Here is a 16,240-nt window from a genome sequence, read left to right as displayed (position 1 = left end):
TATGGATGTGTTTTGCATAATTCTAAAGAGGTAATTTTCTCTTTTCTTAGATACCCTTTGTTTGACCCCGTTAGGTTGTCTACTTTTGTGCAGTACAACAGAGAAGGATGAGAAGCTATCCACACAGACTGACACACACACACACACACACACACACACACACACACACACACACACACACACACACACACACACACACACACACACACACACACACACACACACACACACACACACACACAGATGTATATCTTGAACCTGGACATGTTTATGCCCGAGGAGCCAGGCTTTCTGCCTGGTCATCGCAGTCCTGTTTGTGTGTGTGTGAGTGCATGTGTGCGTGTGTCTGTGTGTGAGTTACTGACCCATGATATTATTTACAAGTACCATCACTAACCACGTGAGAAAATCTATTGTTAAAGCCACAATCTGGAGTCTGTGTTCAAGCCCAACGGCAGCCCCGCCACTATCTGAGGATATCCCAGATTGTCTGTGATGTTGCACAGATCATATTCCAAAAATTGCTGAATACAAGACAAAGTCCATCCACCGCCGGTGCAACAAACTGGAACACTTAAATGTTTCAGATCATCAAACAAATGTAAATATTACACAAAGATAACCCAAGTAAACACAAAAGCAGTTAAGTGATTGTCACAGTATCCACAGAAGGTGGCGCCCCTCCCCGGTCGGGCGGTGCTCGGCGGTCGTCGTCGCCGGCCTACTAGCTGCCACCGATCTATGTTTCTGTGTCTTTTGGTTTTGTCTGTCTAGGTCCGCACCTGTTCCTTGTTTGTCATTAGTGGGGGGTATTTAGTTTGTCCTTTTTGTTCAGGAATCCGTGCGGGATTGTTTTCATGTCATGTATGAGGGCAGGTGGTATTTTGCGCTGCTTTTTAGTCACAGCATGCTTTTGATCAGTCATTTTGTATTGCCGGGCTGCGCCCGTGCGTTTTCGTTTTTGGAGCTATTCTCCTGTCGGGTGTGGTGTGCACCCTGCCTTGCGGCTACCTTGTTCAACGGTGTTTAATAAACATCTGTGTTACCGGACCTCAGTCTCCTGCACTTGACTCTGCCCCTTTCCTGCTACCTAAGATAGTCGTGACAGTGATGATTTTATTTATTAAGGGAAAAAAGCTATCCGAACCTTCATGGCCCTATGTGAAAAAGTAATTGCCCCCTAAACCTAATAACTGGTTGTGCCACCCTCAGCAGCAACAACTGCAAGCGTTTGCGATAACTGGCAATGAGTCTTTCACATCGCTGTGGAGGAATTTTGGCCCACTTTTCTTTGCAGAATTGTTTTAATTCAGCTATATTGGATGGTTTTCGAGCATGAACCGCCTTTTTAAGGTCCCGCCACAGCACCTCAATCGGATTCAAGTCCGAAATTTGACTAGGCCACTCCAAAACCTTCATTTTTTTTTTAATCCATTCAGAGGTGGACATTCTAGTGTGTTTTGGATCATTGTCCTGCTGCAGAACCCAAGTGCGCTTCATCTTGAGGTCATGAACTGATGGCCGGATATTCTCCTTCAGGATTTTTTGGTAGAGAGCAGAATTCATTGTTCCATCAATCACAGCAAGTCATCCAGGTCCTGAAGCAGCAAAGCAGCCCCAGACCATCACACTACCACCACCATATTTGACTGTTGGTATGATGTTCTTTTTCTGAAATGCTAAGTTACTTTTACGCCAGATGTAACGGGACGCACACCTTCCAAAAAGTTCAACTTTGTCTCGTCAGTCCACAGATTATTTTCCCAAAAGTCTTGGGGATCATCAAGATGTTTTTTGCCAAAAGTGAGACGAGCCTTTATGTTCTTTTTGGTCAGCAGTGGTTTTCGCCTTGGAACTCTGCCATGGATGCCATTTTTGCCCAGTCTCTTTCTTATGGTTGAGTCATGAACACTGACCTTAACTGAGGCAAGTGAGGCCTGCAGTTCTTTAGATGCTGTTGTGGGTTCTTTTGTGACCTCTTGGATGAGTCGTCACTGCGCGCTTGGGGTAATTTTGGTATGCCGGCCACTCCTAGGAAGGTTCACCACTATTCCAAATGTTCTCCATTTGTAGATAACTGCTCTCACCGTGGTTCGCTGGAGTCCCAAAGCTATTGAAATGGCTTTGTAACCCTTTCCAGACTGATGTCAATTACTTTGTTTCTCATCTGTTCCTGAATGTCTTTGGATCGCGGCATGATTTCTTGCTTTTTGAGATCTTTTGGCCTACTTCACTTTGTCAGACAGGTTATATTTAAGTGATTTCTTGATTCAACAGGTCTGGCAGTAATCAGGACTGGGTGTGGCTAGTGAAATTGAACTCAGCTTTACAAGAAATGGGATTAAGCACAGTAAATTCATGATTGAACAAGGGGTTGGCAATTACTTTGTCGCATAGGGCCATGAAGGTTCGGATAGCTTTTTTCCCTTTAATAAATAAAATTATCACTTAAAAACTGCATTTTGTGTTTACTTGGGTTATCTTTGTGTAATATTAACATTTGTTTGCTGATATGAAACATTTAAATGTGACAAATGTGCAAAAAATAAGAAATCAGAAAGGGGGCAAATACTTTTTCACAGCACTGTACATCTTAAACATTCAGGGTGAAATGGCAGTGTGATTTCCGATTGATTCAATTGAGGCCCAAGAAGTAACACTTTACTTGAACGGAGTTGTACATAAGGCATTCATTACATCTGTATATAATCCAGTCCAGTTTCATTCTTAAAACAATTAAAACCTCGCTTGGGCAGGTGGGATGCTAACGGTTCCACCCACGGTTCACACTATTCCCACCCACGGTTCACACTATTCAACAGCCAGTGAAAAATCAGAGCACCAAATTCAAAACCACAAAATGTCATAATTCAAAGTTCTCAAACAAAGGACTATTTTACACCATTTTAAAGGTACACGTCTCCTTAATGTAACCACATTGTCCGATTTCAAAAAGGCTTTATGGCGAAAGCATAAAGTTAGATTATGTTAGGACAGTTCCAACACAAGAAAAAGCACACAGCCATTTTCCTAGCAAGGACAGGCATCACAAAAACCAGAAAACCAGCTAAAGTGATGCACTAACCTTTGACGATCTTCATCAGATGACACTCCTAGGACATCATGTTACACAATACATGCATTTTTTTGTTCGATAAAGTTCATATTTATATCCAAAAACAGCATTTTACATTGTCACGTGAAGTTCAGAAAATATTTTGCCTCCAATACTGCCGGTGAATCAGCACAATTTACAAAAATACTCACCATAAACATTGGTAAAATATTAAACTGTTATTCAAAGAATTATAGATGAACATCTCCTTTATGCAAACGCTGTGACAGATTTCAAAAAAGCTTCACGAGGAAAGCACACTTTGCAATAATCTGAGTACTGCGCTCAGAAAAATACACTAGGCAATACAGATACTCGCCATTTTGGAGTCATCTAAAATCATAAATAGCATTAGAAATATTCACTTACCTTTGATGATCTTCATCAGAAAGCACTTCCAGGAATCCCAGGTCCGCAATAAATGTTGCTTTGTTCGATAAAGTCCATAATTTATGTCCAAATAGCTCCTTGTTGTTAGCGTGTTCAGTTAGCTACTCCAAGTGTAGGAAGCGCGCGGAAAATGTCATGACGAAAAGTTAAAAAAGTTATATTTACATTCGTTCAAACATGTCAAACGTTGTAAAGCATTAATCTTTAGGGCCTTTAGCACTTAGAACTTCAATAATATTCCAACCGCATGATTGCAATGTCTTGAAAAACGTTTTGGAACACAGCTAACTCTCACGTGAATGCGCGCCAATGAACGCCAGTACCTTCCTGAGTCAACAACTTCCAACTTCCTCTGTTCGCTCTCTGTTCATCATAGACGCCTCAAACAACTTTCTAAAGACTGTTGACATCTAGTGGAAGCCTTAGGAAGTGCAAAATGAAACCTTAGTCACTGTGCGTTCGATAGGCAATGACTTGAAAGGACTACAAGCACCAGAATTCTCACTTCCTGGTTAGATTTTTCTCAGGTTTTTGCCTGCCATATGAGTTCTGTTATACTCACAGACATCATTCAAACAGTTTTAGAAACTTCAGAGTGTTTTCTATCCAAATATACTAATAATATGCATATTCCAGTTCCTGGGCCCGAGTAGTAGGCCGTTTAATTTGGGTACGTTTTTCATCCGGCCGTGAAAATACTGCCCCCTACCCTAGAGAGGTTTTAATAACACGTTGGTTCAACATCAGTGAAGTGCTGTTTTATATTTAATTCTATATAAAGTCCCGTATAATATGTATTTATTGGTCCATTGTAACGGACACTTGTCTTTTCTCTGTCACAGTACCAACCCCTAACACACCTCACACACTAACTGTCTGGGAGCAACACAGGGTCAGCCAGATAGCATAGCCCTAGCAGTTTAGGGACAAAAGGCCACAATGGCAGTAGGTGATGGCCCCTGAGAAATTGACTCCAGTGTAATGTGTTGAGTAACCTTGAAGATCTGCATCAGCTACCCAACTAATGCCTAGGCCAGAGGTATTCAAATATTACCCTAAGAGGTCCGGAGCCTGGTGGGTTTTCGTTCTACCTAATAATTAATTGCACCACCTGGTCTAAATCAGTCCCTGATTACAGTGGAAGAATGAAAAAAGCTATGGAACTGGCTTTGAGGTCCAGATTTGAATATGAGGGGCCTGTCCTGACTGGTTATAAAAAGTTGTTATGAATACCTAATGTATATCCCCTTTATGTAAAATGTATTACATGTACAGTTGAAGTCGGAAGTTTGCATACACCTTAGCAAAATACATTTAAACTCAGTTTTTCACAATTCCTGACATTTAATCCTAGACAAAAATTCCCTGTTTTAGGTCAGTTAGGATCACCACTTTATTTTAAGAATGTGAAATGTCAGAATAATAGGAGAGAGAATTATTTATTTCAGCTTTTATTTCTTTCATCACATTCCCAGCGGGTCATGAGTTTACATACACTCAATTAGTATTTGGTAGCATTGCCTTTAAATTGTTTAACTTGTGTCAAACATTTCAGGTAGCCTTCCACAAGCTTCCCACAATAAGTTGGGTGAATTTTGGCACATTCCTCCTGACAGGGCTGGTGTAACTGAGTCAGGTTTGTAGGCCTCCTTGCTCGCACACACTTTTTCAGTTCTGCCCACAATAGGATTGAGGTCAGGGCTTTGTGATGGCCATTCCAATACCTTGACTTTGTTGTCCTTAAGACATTTTGCCACAACTTTGGGTCTATGCTTAGGCTCATTGTCCATATGGAAGACCCATTTGCGACCAAGCTTTAACTTCCTGACTGATGTCTTGAGATGTTGCTTCAATATATCCACATAATTTTCCTACCTCATGATGCCATCTATTTTATGAAGTGTGCCAGTCCCTCCTGCAGCAAAGAACCCCTACAACATGATGCTGCCACCCCCGTGCTTCACGGTTGGGATGGTGTTCTTTGGCTTGCGTGCGTCCCCCTTTTTCCTCCAAACATAACGATGGCCATTATGGCCAAACAGTTCTATATTTGTTTCATCAGAACATAGGACATTTCTCCAAAAAGTATGATCTTTGTCCCCATGTGCAGTTGCAAACCATAGTCTGGCTTTTTTATGGCGGTTTTGGAGCAGTGGCTTCTTCCTTGCTGAGCGGCCTTTCAGGTTATGTCGATATAGGACTCGTTTTACTGTGGAAATAGATACTTTGTACCTGTTTCGTCCAGCATCTTCACAAGGTCCTTTGCTGTTGTTTTGGGATTGACATGCACTTTTCGCACCAAAATGCGTTCATCTCTAGGAGACAGAGCACGTCTCCTTCCTGAGCGGTACGATGGCTGCGTGGTCCCATAGTGTTTACACTTGCGTACTATTGTTTGTACAGATGAACGTGGTACCTTCAGGTTTTTGGAAATTGTTCCCAAGGATGAACCTGACTTGAGGTCTACAAGGTTTTGGCTGATTGATTGCCCCTCAAGTGGATTATCTGTCTGATGCCTTCCCTCCCTTTAGGTCTCTATCGCTCTTTCACTCATTCACGCTCTTTCCCTTTCTAAATCGCTCATAACCACACATGCATACAGAAGCATAAATATTTCCTCACTAATTAGGGTGTCAAGGTGGACCTGACAATATGACAGATATAAAATGGTGTAAATGGATGAACTGATAAAACAAAATTCAAACACAAATTAACAAGGCCTTTCTCTCACTGACCATTTTACATACTTTTGGAACATAACCATGAAAATACTGTCGAAGTCTAACGATGATCGTCTCAACAACAAAAGCGTTATTAGTCATTTGAATATGCAGGTAAAATAAAATAAGATTGGTGGGGGAGAGGAAGGGTAATATTCTGAATCGTTTAGCAGCGTTTGACATGCTCACACCTTCAAGAGGCAACGCAGATCCCCTCCTCATGAAGCAGTGACATTAAAGCACTTTGATGATTTGGAGACTTTAATGTCTTAATCCCACAGAAAAAAAAATATTGTGGAAAATTCAAAGGCATTTCCCCAGACTTGAATATCACCCAAACCACCCTCTCCCTCCCCCACACACATTCATGTCCCCCTCCAGAGAAGAGTAGATAGTGCTTCTTTTCTGCTTTACCTAGGCTGCTAATCTTTTCAAGAAATAAGGGGAGGGGGAGGGCATCATGATGTCACAGGCTGCGATACTCTCTGAGAGATTGTGAAAGCGAATTAGCCAATGGATCAAACTCCAAACTCGGAGGGAGAAATCGTACCACGCTAAGTAATATGCTACTTAGATTTGCCTGCGGGAAACAGATTGCGGCTCAACTTGGTGATGAGCTCTTTAAAATGTCATAGAGGAGCCGTTCTTAATTGCGCACCACTTGATGCCTCGAGGAGTTCTGCCGTTGTAAGGAGGCCAATGTGTCAGTCTTGAAAAGCCAGAAAAAAATTACAAAAACATCCTGGTATATGTCAACCAATAATCTTTGACCCTTTCATATCACAATTGACAGAAGCAGGATTTTGGTCCAGGCCTGCACTTCATCTCAATGGTCTAAGGTGGCTTCCTTTCCTTGTTTCCTTTCCTTCTTCCTCTCATTAAACAACTGGTGAGGTGACAGCAGACACCCCTGTTGGCTCTCAGCATATTACCCTATTTCACCCTCACTGGTCCATGTGTCTGATCAGTTCAGATGAAGGAAAGGAGACGAGGAGAGGAGGCAGCATTAGTGGAGATTCCCACATGATCTGCTAAGTATTAGCACAGACACAGTTTCAGCATTGCATTATATGAATAATAGATAGTAAGAAGAGGGTAATAGCATTTCATTCACAATGTGAAGGGGATGGGGCATGGGTGGGGGGGTAGAGAAAGAGAAAGGGATGAAACGAAGGGCTAGGTTTAAGGTGGAGAATGTTTTCCTAGTGTTGCAAAGGAGCGTGGTATACCTAGAATACAGTAAAGTTGTTTTGTTTCACATTGAAAGACTTTTGTAGACTACGTCTATCTGAAACATAAATTATTGCAGAGCTAGAGGGTATTCTATTTTGTTCTTACCTAAAAACCTGGTAAACAGTTTTGATCGGGCCAAGTCGGGCCAAGGGGTCTTTAACTTTTAGTGACTAATGAATTAGCGCAGAGACTAGGGAAGGTGGGATAACGCGAATAAAGGGATTTGAAGCTCATTTAGGTTTCTGCGGGTGACACAATAGACACAGAGGCCCTGTACACTGCAAAGAGCAGAGAGGGAAGTGTTTCTCAGTCATCATACAGCCGTCCGCTCTTTTCTACATCTGCTTATGCACACTCGGCAGCGTTCTTGCTGACTTAGCGTGCTCTGCGGATGCCTTGGGAGCCGAAAAACCAACAGCTCAGGGAAAGTATGTCAGGCAAGCCGAAGGGGAACATCCTCCATCCTCCCTCAAAAAGGGGTGAGAAGGAAACAAACCCAGCTCTAAGAGTACTACACCTGGTATTTCAAGTTCAAACTTTGTTAGGCAGTGGGTACCCTAAGGCTGTAGTGCTTTAGCCCAAAAAAATGTAATAATGATGCCTCAGTGGCAGCCTACACCTTGTTCCTTCCCACCCTACGGCCCCCCCAACTGTGACCAATCTGTCCGGCAGGCATGTCACTGTGCTGTTGTCTGTGGCTGTGCCAACAAGTCAAAGGGGTAATCCAACACAGCCCAACTACCAAGGAGAAGAGCTTTCGTTATGATTCGATAACTCTTACACAAGCTGATGATCATCCCCAGTCCAAACAGTATCAAATAAATGGTGTACCATGTATGAAAAACGTGTGGCAATGTTCTCATGGTGTTATGATTTAATGCTAGAGTGTGCAGGCTTTCTAGAGATGGGAAGGGAATTCAACACAGACCAAACAGCAGACCAAAACTGTGATCACATTGTTTTTGCCACACACTTCTTACAGTCATATCATGGCAGGCATATCATGGGGAATGCTCTTTAAAGTTGTTCAAGAAATCTGGACAAAGTAAGATTCAGAGAATACTCCATAGCCTTCCCCATTTCGGGAACATTATTTGACCCTAGAAATATCTGCTGTGTTGATGAGCCACTGGCACCCTGCAGAAGTGGAGATGGCATGACCCCGCAGGGAGAGGCGTGAGTTGTGTGTCAGGCGCTGCTGCGTCACACACACTGTCGGGGGGGGGGGGGTTAATGACCTGTATCACCAGGTCATAACCACGTGACCTGGTGACACACTCACACCCCTGTGGCAGGAGGAGGAGGCGCAAAAGGAGAGTCCGACCGGTGTGCTCGCCTCACACAGTCAGCCATCGCTGCTACGCTACTGGGGTGGATTATGTCTATATAAAGCCTCTGCACCACATGAATCACTGTGCTATGCACTGATCCCCACAAGCTACGAGACAACAGGTCTGCCTTCTGTGGGCTGTCTCCATCTTTTCCCATTTCCTAAACTCCGCTCCCTCAATGAAGACAGAATGAAAGAGAGAGATTGAGACGGAGAGAGAGGGGGAAAAGAGTCGATGTTAATCATTCGAGTGCCGTGGCTTAGCCTAAGAGGCTTGAATAATCAGCGGTTAAGCTGTCAGCCCTTGCGCTCGCACCTATCGTGCTCTACAAACTCCTGGGTTGCTTTTAATCAAGCAAAAATGCTGAGAGCGTGTGGGCTAAGTGCAGGCTAAGAGACAGGGCTCAAGCATATCCCTTACATTTTTCTTGACATTACCAGATAGCATTTCTGTATAAGCTGCAGACATGTCTCTTTGCAAGAGCACACAGTGTTACAGTACAGTAGGTCTTTGGCTTTTGAGGGCACTATTGAAAGCAGAACCACAAACTGTGACCAGTTTAGGTCAATGACCACTTTAAACTCCAGTTTGCTCTGGCTTTTGGGACCTAGGGTCCTACTGAATTAAAACCAGCATCCATGGGTTTCAGGGATATGGTGAAACAATATTGCTCTCACCGTGTAAGGAAACATGTTCTCCTTTTATTCTAAACATTAATCTGTGGAATCATTGGGTTAAAAAAGCACAAGCAGAGTGATGAACTCCTGCATACCAGTTTTGATTGAACAGCGCTCCTGGTTGTAATGGAATCACAGCATCCCTCCCATGCCACCAACCATACTTTGATCAAGAAAGCCAGGCCTGTTCCTAGCTAACAATAATATTTCCACTTTACATCCCACTAGAGCATTGCTCCGAACCCCCTATGTATTAACGGGTATAAAAATAGCTTTTTGACATTGTGGCAACGTGCCTATTCACGACCTAACTGCACCACCCAGAGCGATGTTAACACAGGCAGCGGGAGGCAAAGCGCCAAGCTCCACCCCATCTCGCTCTCTCTCTCCGGGCTCTTCAGCCCCTCATTGATCTCACAGCCCATTGCCGGCTTAAATTACATTGCCGAGACAAAAGGCCCCTGATTTCACAGGTCATAATTCTCTCCTATAGCCTCAACTTTGAAAAGGTGCAGCGTTCAGTTTCAGCCCCCTCCAGCATTGCATTTGCTTATGAGTTATGACACGGGCCGGACGCCTTTAAGTTACAACCCAGCGCAGTGGGGGAGGCCTGTTTACCAATCAGGGCTGAGATGAAGGAGAGAGGGCTGTGGCGTAGTGCATCTATGTCCATAGGACATCGAAAGGGCATTAAGGCTTTAGAATTATAGGATTCTAATCTACAATATGTTGTTCGGGAATAATGTATTGACCACGGACCGGCTCTGAACAATGCACCTATACCGCAGCAATATCATAGCCTACAGCTCATAGGCCTATAAAGATTCAAACGAGGTGTGATTATTGCAGAAAAAAAGGTGTATGCTAAATACTCCAAAATTATATTTAAGAGAAAGATAAAAACAGAAAATGTCAACATAGCTCAAATCATTCGGAACATGAAACTGATGAATGGCTAAAACTATCCTTTTTTGTCAGACGGCAATGTTTAAAGACAAAAACAATGTCAAACTTAAGAGTGTTCATGACAACAGAACCCAGATCTGACCAGAGCAGATGCCACCGGTACCGTAGGTGTCTGCTTTGTGCTCTCCCCATCCCTTCTGGCATACATGGGGACACTGGCCAGTGAATGTCAGTGCCCTTTTCACGCTGTGCCACTGCCGCCGAGGCAACTCCCAAGCCAGGACAGCATGAGATCCGGAACAGGCAGAAGCAGCCAAAGCACAAAGGGACCAGCTGCTTTGAGAGCATGGTTCAAGACAAGAAGAGGGCTCTTCAAAGAGAATAGACTCAATGTTATTATTGTACTGTACTATTGCTTCATTTTGACAATGCAACTGTTTGGTAGTGGTGGAACTACTTAGAGATACTACAGTATATGTAACAAATTATTTTCAAGTGGTGTTATATATTTGAGTCCCCAATGTTTTGATAACACTACATAAGCTATCATTTATTATGGTGTGGCATAACAAGAAGGGAGGGATCATACCTGCTTATAAAGAATAATAGTGCATTACTATGGGTTTAAGTAAAGTGTTAGCAACATTTCCACTTCACTTTCGATACCATGCAATAGTACCTATGATGTATATAAACCCTGGATTGCTGATGCTATGTAATGGCTATTGAGACGCTTTGAAGGCCAGCCATACCGGCCAGCCTTATTGGCACTCCCCGGTAGGAGCAGTCCTCCCTAGGAATGAATTAAATGTTTCAAGGACAAAATTAAATGCATCTCTAAAAATGATACTAAAAATAACATTTTTAAATATTTTTTTAATTTAAAATGTTTATGTTCATCTCACATAATATAATTTAAAGTTTGCATTAAGGTGTCTGAAATAGAATAAATATGGCAAAAACGAATGTATATATTAATAAATGCATTTATATACATTAAAAAATATATATATATGATGGTGGGGGACTGCCAAGATTGAGGCACGGTGTGTGCATGGCTTCAACACAGTGCCCCCTATTAGTCATCTAGTGTACATATACATTATTGAATAGTAAACACTAGCATGTTGATGAAAGAACATAAAACTGATGCGGAACAGTAGTCACTTTAATAACGTTTACATACTGCTTTACTCATCTCATATACACAGTTGAAGTCGGAAGTTTACAAACGCTTAGGTTGGAGTCATTTAAACACATTTTTCAACCACTCTACAAGTTTTTTGTTAACAAACTATAGTTTTGGCAAGTCGGTTAGGACACCTACTTTGTGCATGACACAAGTAATTTTTCCAACAATTGTTTACAGACAGATTATTTCACTTAAAATTCACTGCATCACAATTCCAGTGGGTCAGAAAATTACATACACTTAGCTGACTGTGCCTTTAAATTCCAGAAGATAATGTAATGGCTGAAGAAGCTTCTGATAGGCTAATTGACATAATTTGAGTCAATTGGAGGTGTACCTGTGGATGTATTTCAAGGCCTACTCAGTGCCTCTTTGCTTGACATCATGGGAAAATCAAAAGAAATCAGCCAAGACCTCAGAAAAAAAATGTAGACCTCCACAAGTCTGGTTCATCCTTGGGAGCAATTTCCAAACGCCTGAAGGTACCACGTTCATCTGTACAAACAATAGTACGCAAGTATAAACACCATGGGACCACGCAGCCGTCATACCGCTCAGGAAAGAGATGCATTCTGTCGCCTAGAGAGGAACATACTTTGGTGCGAAAAGTGCAAAATCAATCCCAGAACAACAGCAAAGGACCTTGTGAAGATGCTGGAGGAAACAGGTACAAAAGTATCTATATCCAAAGTAAAACGAGTCCTATATCGACATAACCTGAAAGGCCAATCAGCAAGGAAGAAGCCACTTCTCCAAAACCGCCATAAAAAAAGCCAGACTATGGTTTGCAACTGCACATGGGGACAAAGATCATACTTTTTGAAGGAATGTCCTCTGGTCTGATGAAACAAAAATAGAACTGTTTGGCCATAATGACCATCGTTATGTTTGGAGGAAAAAGGGGGAGGCTTGCAAGCCGAGGAACACCACCCCAACCATGAAGCACGGGGGTAGCAGCATCATGTTGTGGGGGTGCTTTGCTGCAGGAGGGACTGGTGCACTTCACAGAAAGAAAAAAAAACAGAACAGATGGCATCATGAGGAGGAAAATTATGTGGATATGTTGAAGCAACATCTCAAGACATCAATCAGGAAGGTAAAGCTTGGACGCAAATGGATCTTCCAATTGTCCAAAGTTGTGGAAAAATGTCTTAAGGACAACAAAGTCAAGGTATTGGAGAGGCCATCAAAAATCCCTGACCTCAATCATATAGAAAATGTGTGGGCAGAACTGAAAAAGTGTGTGCGAGCAAGGAGGCCTACAAAACCTGACTCAGTTACACCAGCTTTGTCAGGAGGAATGGGCCAAAATTCACCCAACTTATTGTGGGAAGCTTGTGGAAGGCTACCCAAAACATTTGACCCAAGTTAAACAATTTAAAGGCAATGCTACCAAATACTAATTGAGTGTGATGAAAGAAATAAAAGCTGAAATAAATTACTCTCTCTACTATTATTCTGACATTTCACATTCTTAAAATAAAGTGGTGATCCTAACTGACCTAAGATTGGGAACCATTACTAGGATTAAATGTCAGGAATTTAAATATATTTGTCTAAGGTGTATGTAAACTTCCGACTTCAACTCTATATACTGTATTCTATTCTGCTGTATTTTATTCATTGCCACTCCGATATTGCTCAATCTAATATTTATATATTTCTTAATTACATTCTTTTACTTTTAGATTTGTTTGTATTGTTGTGAATTATTAGATACTACTGCACCGTTGAAGCTAGGAACACAAGCCTTTCACTACACCTGCAATAACATCTACTAAATATGTGTATGTGACCAATAAAATGTGATATTTATTTAACCTTTATTTAACTAGGCAAGTCATTTAAGAACAAATTCTTATTTGCAATGATGGCCACACCGGCCAAACCCAGACGACGCTGGGCCAATTGTGCGCCGCCCTATGGGACTCCCAATCACGGCCGGTTGTGATACAGCCTGGATTTTAACCAGGGTGTCTGTTGTGACGCCTCTAGCACTGAGATGCAGTGCCTTAGATCGCTGTGCCACACGGGAGCCCCAAAGCCTCTTTTAAGTTTCAAATTTTGACTATTGTTCCCCTTCAATTAATGCGAGATGCCCATTGGTTCTTGAATAATATAACGTAGAAGTGCCTTATCATTTGATCTTGAGTGTTTCTGATTGGATAAAACAATTGTTTTAAGATTATGGAGGCTAGGATTGCAATTGGCATGATAGTTTTAAGCATTTTGAATAGAGTTTGCTTACAATACTAACAGCCTTTGATCTTGGGTGTTTCTGATTGGATAAGACAATTGTACTAAAAGGCTGTTAGTATTGAAAACAAACTCTATTCAAAATGAATAGAAGCCAGGCACCCGTGATACAAGTCAGTATTCAACGTCCATCCATGTCTGAGGACATCGGGAGATGACGTGGAAACCGGCCACTTATTCCTAACTTTAAACATTTGACATTTCTGCCATATTGCGGACACCAATTCAAGTGGGGGAAAAAAAAAAACATTTCAAAAGCTTAGCAGAAATTTCGAGAGCCACTTTCACTTGATCCTGCCTTCGGAGGGGAGCCAGCTCAGCTTCATAGGGATATCGGTGTAAATGAAGACACCTGTTCTTCTCTCTGAAAAATCCACACAACTAATCTATGCCTCATCACTTCTCACTGACACTCAACTTCAATAACAGCTATATGCAACTTCAATCACTGACACAGAGGTACTCTACGTTTCTCTCAGACTAAATTAACAAATGTTGTTTAAAGTAGAAAGGACAAAAGTCATTGTTGTCTCAAGGGGCCCTCACAGTACTTTCACAGTCCATTGTAATTGTACAGAACACACCAGAACAATCTCAGCAAGGGCTGTTATCTCCCAAGAGGGTTGCTCTCTCTTGAAGGTCCCATACTCCCAGCAGGCTTTAGCACAGATGCATTTTTCAGAGCAAATTAAAAAATCATTATCACAAATATAAAGGTCACCCTTCACACAGGGGAAGCCCCTTTGAAATAGCCGAGCATCAGAGGCTGAGTTAAATTTGTTGAAACCTCCGGGGGCCAAGTTGTATTGACATCTAAAAATCACTTTAGTATCTCACAACATCCCCTTCCTGGCAAAACACAGGATGTGTGGAGTCTGTGTGGAGGACAAAGAAGCTTTTTTCTTTCTTCTTCTGCTGTTGCCAGAAATGCTTTATAGAGCATGCTAACGTTGGAACTCCTTGCTGGAGAAAGATAGATTGCTCGATTCAATCAAGGGAGTAGCGAACGTTGTAAAGTCATTACCGTTTGTGCAATGTCATGCGTTCTGGTTTCTGGTGGACCTGCGTATTTTCCATTTGGGGAAGTAGCTAGCGCATGCTGACACTGACATCTATAAATAGTTATTGCAAACAACAGTAAATAGTGTAAATCAATTAAGGATGCAACCAAAATATGGTGCGCTGTCACAGACTGGAACAGTTTGAGTTATACCCAGAACAGTTTGAGTAGGAGAGCTAATTTCCTTCTCTCTGTGTTAGTTTCCGCTCGAACCCTGAGGGCCCGAGATTGCAAAGGCAGATGGGAAAGATGAAGATATATGACTGTGGAGAAAAGGTAAGATCTCTGTGTGATATCAGTTGGATTGAGAAAAGACTGTGACCTCCCAGGTTTAATCTCGCTTTACCTTCCACTTTCAAAACATGTCTAAATCTGAGGGGAACTGCTGGAGGGAGAACTTGAAACCTAGAAAGACAGTGAAAGAGAGAGAGAGAGAGAGAGAGAGAGAGAGGGAGTAAGGGAGATAGAGAGAGAGAGAGAGAGGTAGGGAGTAAGGAAGAGAGAGAGAGAGAGATAGGGAGTAAGAGAGAGAGAGAGAGATCCAAAGGGGGAAGGAAAAAGGGGGAGATAAGAGAGTCGCAGCAGTATGAGCATCTTACCTGCTCAGTTGCAAAGCGGGTCGGAGAAGTGAGGAGAGTCAAAGGGGTGATGGGAGGAGGGTCCTGGGGAGGTCCAGGGTCTATCCGACTGGAGGCAGGGTGGTCCGGGAGGGAAGAAGAACGGAGTGACAGGGAGCAGGGAGACGGGGAGGCTAGAGGGGGAAAAGAAACACTGCTCGCCTCACTCTCTCTTTTTATCTCTTTCCCTCTCCAACACACACACTCCCAGACACACACACGCGCGCACGTTCAAAGGCAGACACCAATACCTGCAGTCACTCAAACAATGAGAGAAAGGAGTACTCGCATTCACACGCTCTACCACAGAAGAAGGAAAGGGAGAGCTACCCTCCCACTCTCTCCTAGGAGCCAATAGCGAGCAGCCAATAGACACCCCTGGCAGCAAATCAGAAACCCGGCAGCCAGTGCCGTGCCCCAGCCAATAAGTGCAATTGCTCATATCCAATTGAAATTATTACTCAGGGAGCAGTGTGAAGGAAGCTTCCCTCTGAAGGACAGACAAACCAGTGCACTTAGCCATTAAGTGTGATTTAAGACGGCAACAGACATTAGAGTAATTAGATTTTGAGGCACTTAACCCAGCACAATAACACTGCATGCTCCACTGCAGACCTGGCAAATGCTGCCTCCAGAAGAAAGAGCAGGTTTTGCGAAGTAGAGTGGAGTTAGGGAATGGATATCTCTGCACACTGATGAACATGCATGGAAGCGCATGCATACAGACATGTGCAAATGTGCAG

The 16,240-nt window shown here is 42.6% G+C and overlaps 1 protein-coding gene across 2 annotated transcripts in view; it reads right to left on the bottom strand.

The window, feature by feature from the left end:
- LOC115156204 (poly(rC)-binding protein 3) overlaps positions 1-15,779 on the bottom strand; it is a 172,179-nt gene extending 156,400 nt beyond the window's left edge. For both annotated transcript variants that reach the window (XM_029703584.1, XM_029703585.1), the window contains exon 1: positions 15,480-15,779. The gene's annotated coding sequence lies outside the window, so the exon portion shown is untranslated. The remainder of the gene's footprint in view (positions 1-15,479) is intronic.
- Between the last annotated feature and the right edge of the window lie 461 nt (positions 15,780-16,240).

The sequence above is a fragment of the Salmo trutta genome, chromosome 20 (genome assembly GCF_901001165.1).
Source record: "Salmo trutta chromosome 20, fSalTru1.1, whole genome shotgun sequence".
NCBI classification, from domain to species: domain Eukaryota; kingdom Metazoa; phylum Chordata; class Actinopteri; order Salmoniformes; family Salmonidae; genus Salmo; species Salmo trutta.
Note: the sequence above shows the minus strand (reverse complement) of the source record. Positions and strands in the feature narration are given on the sequence as shown.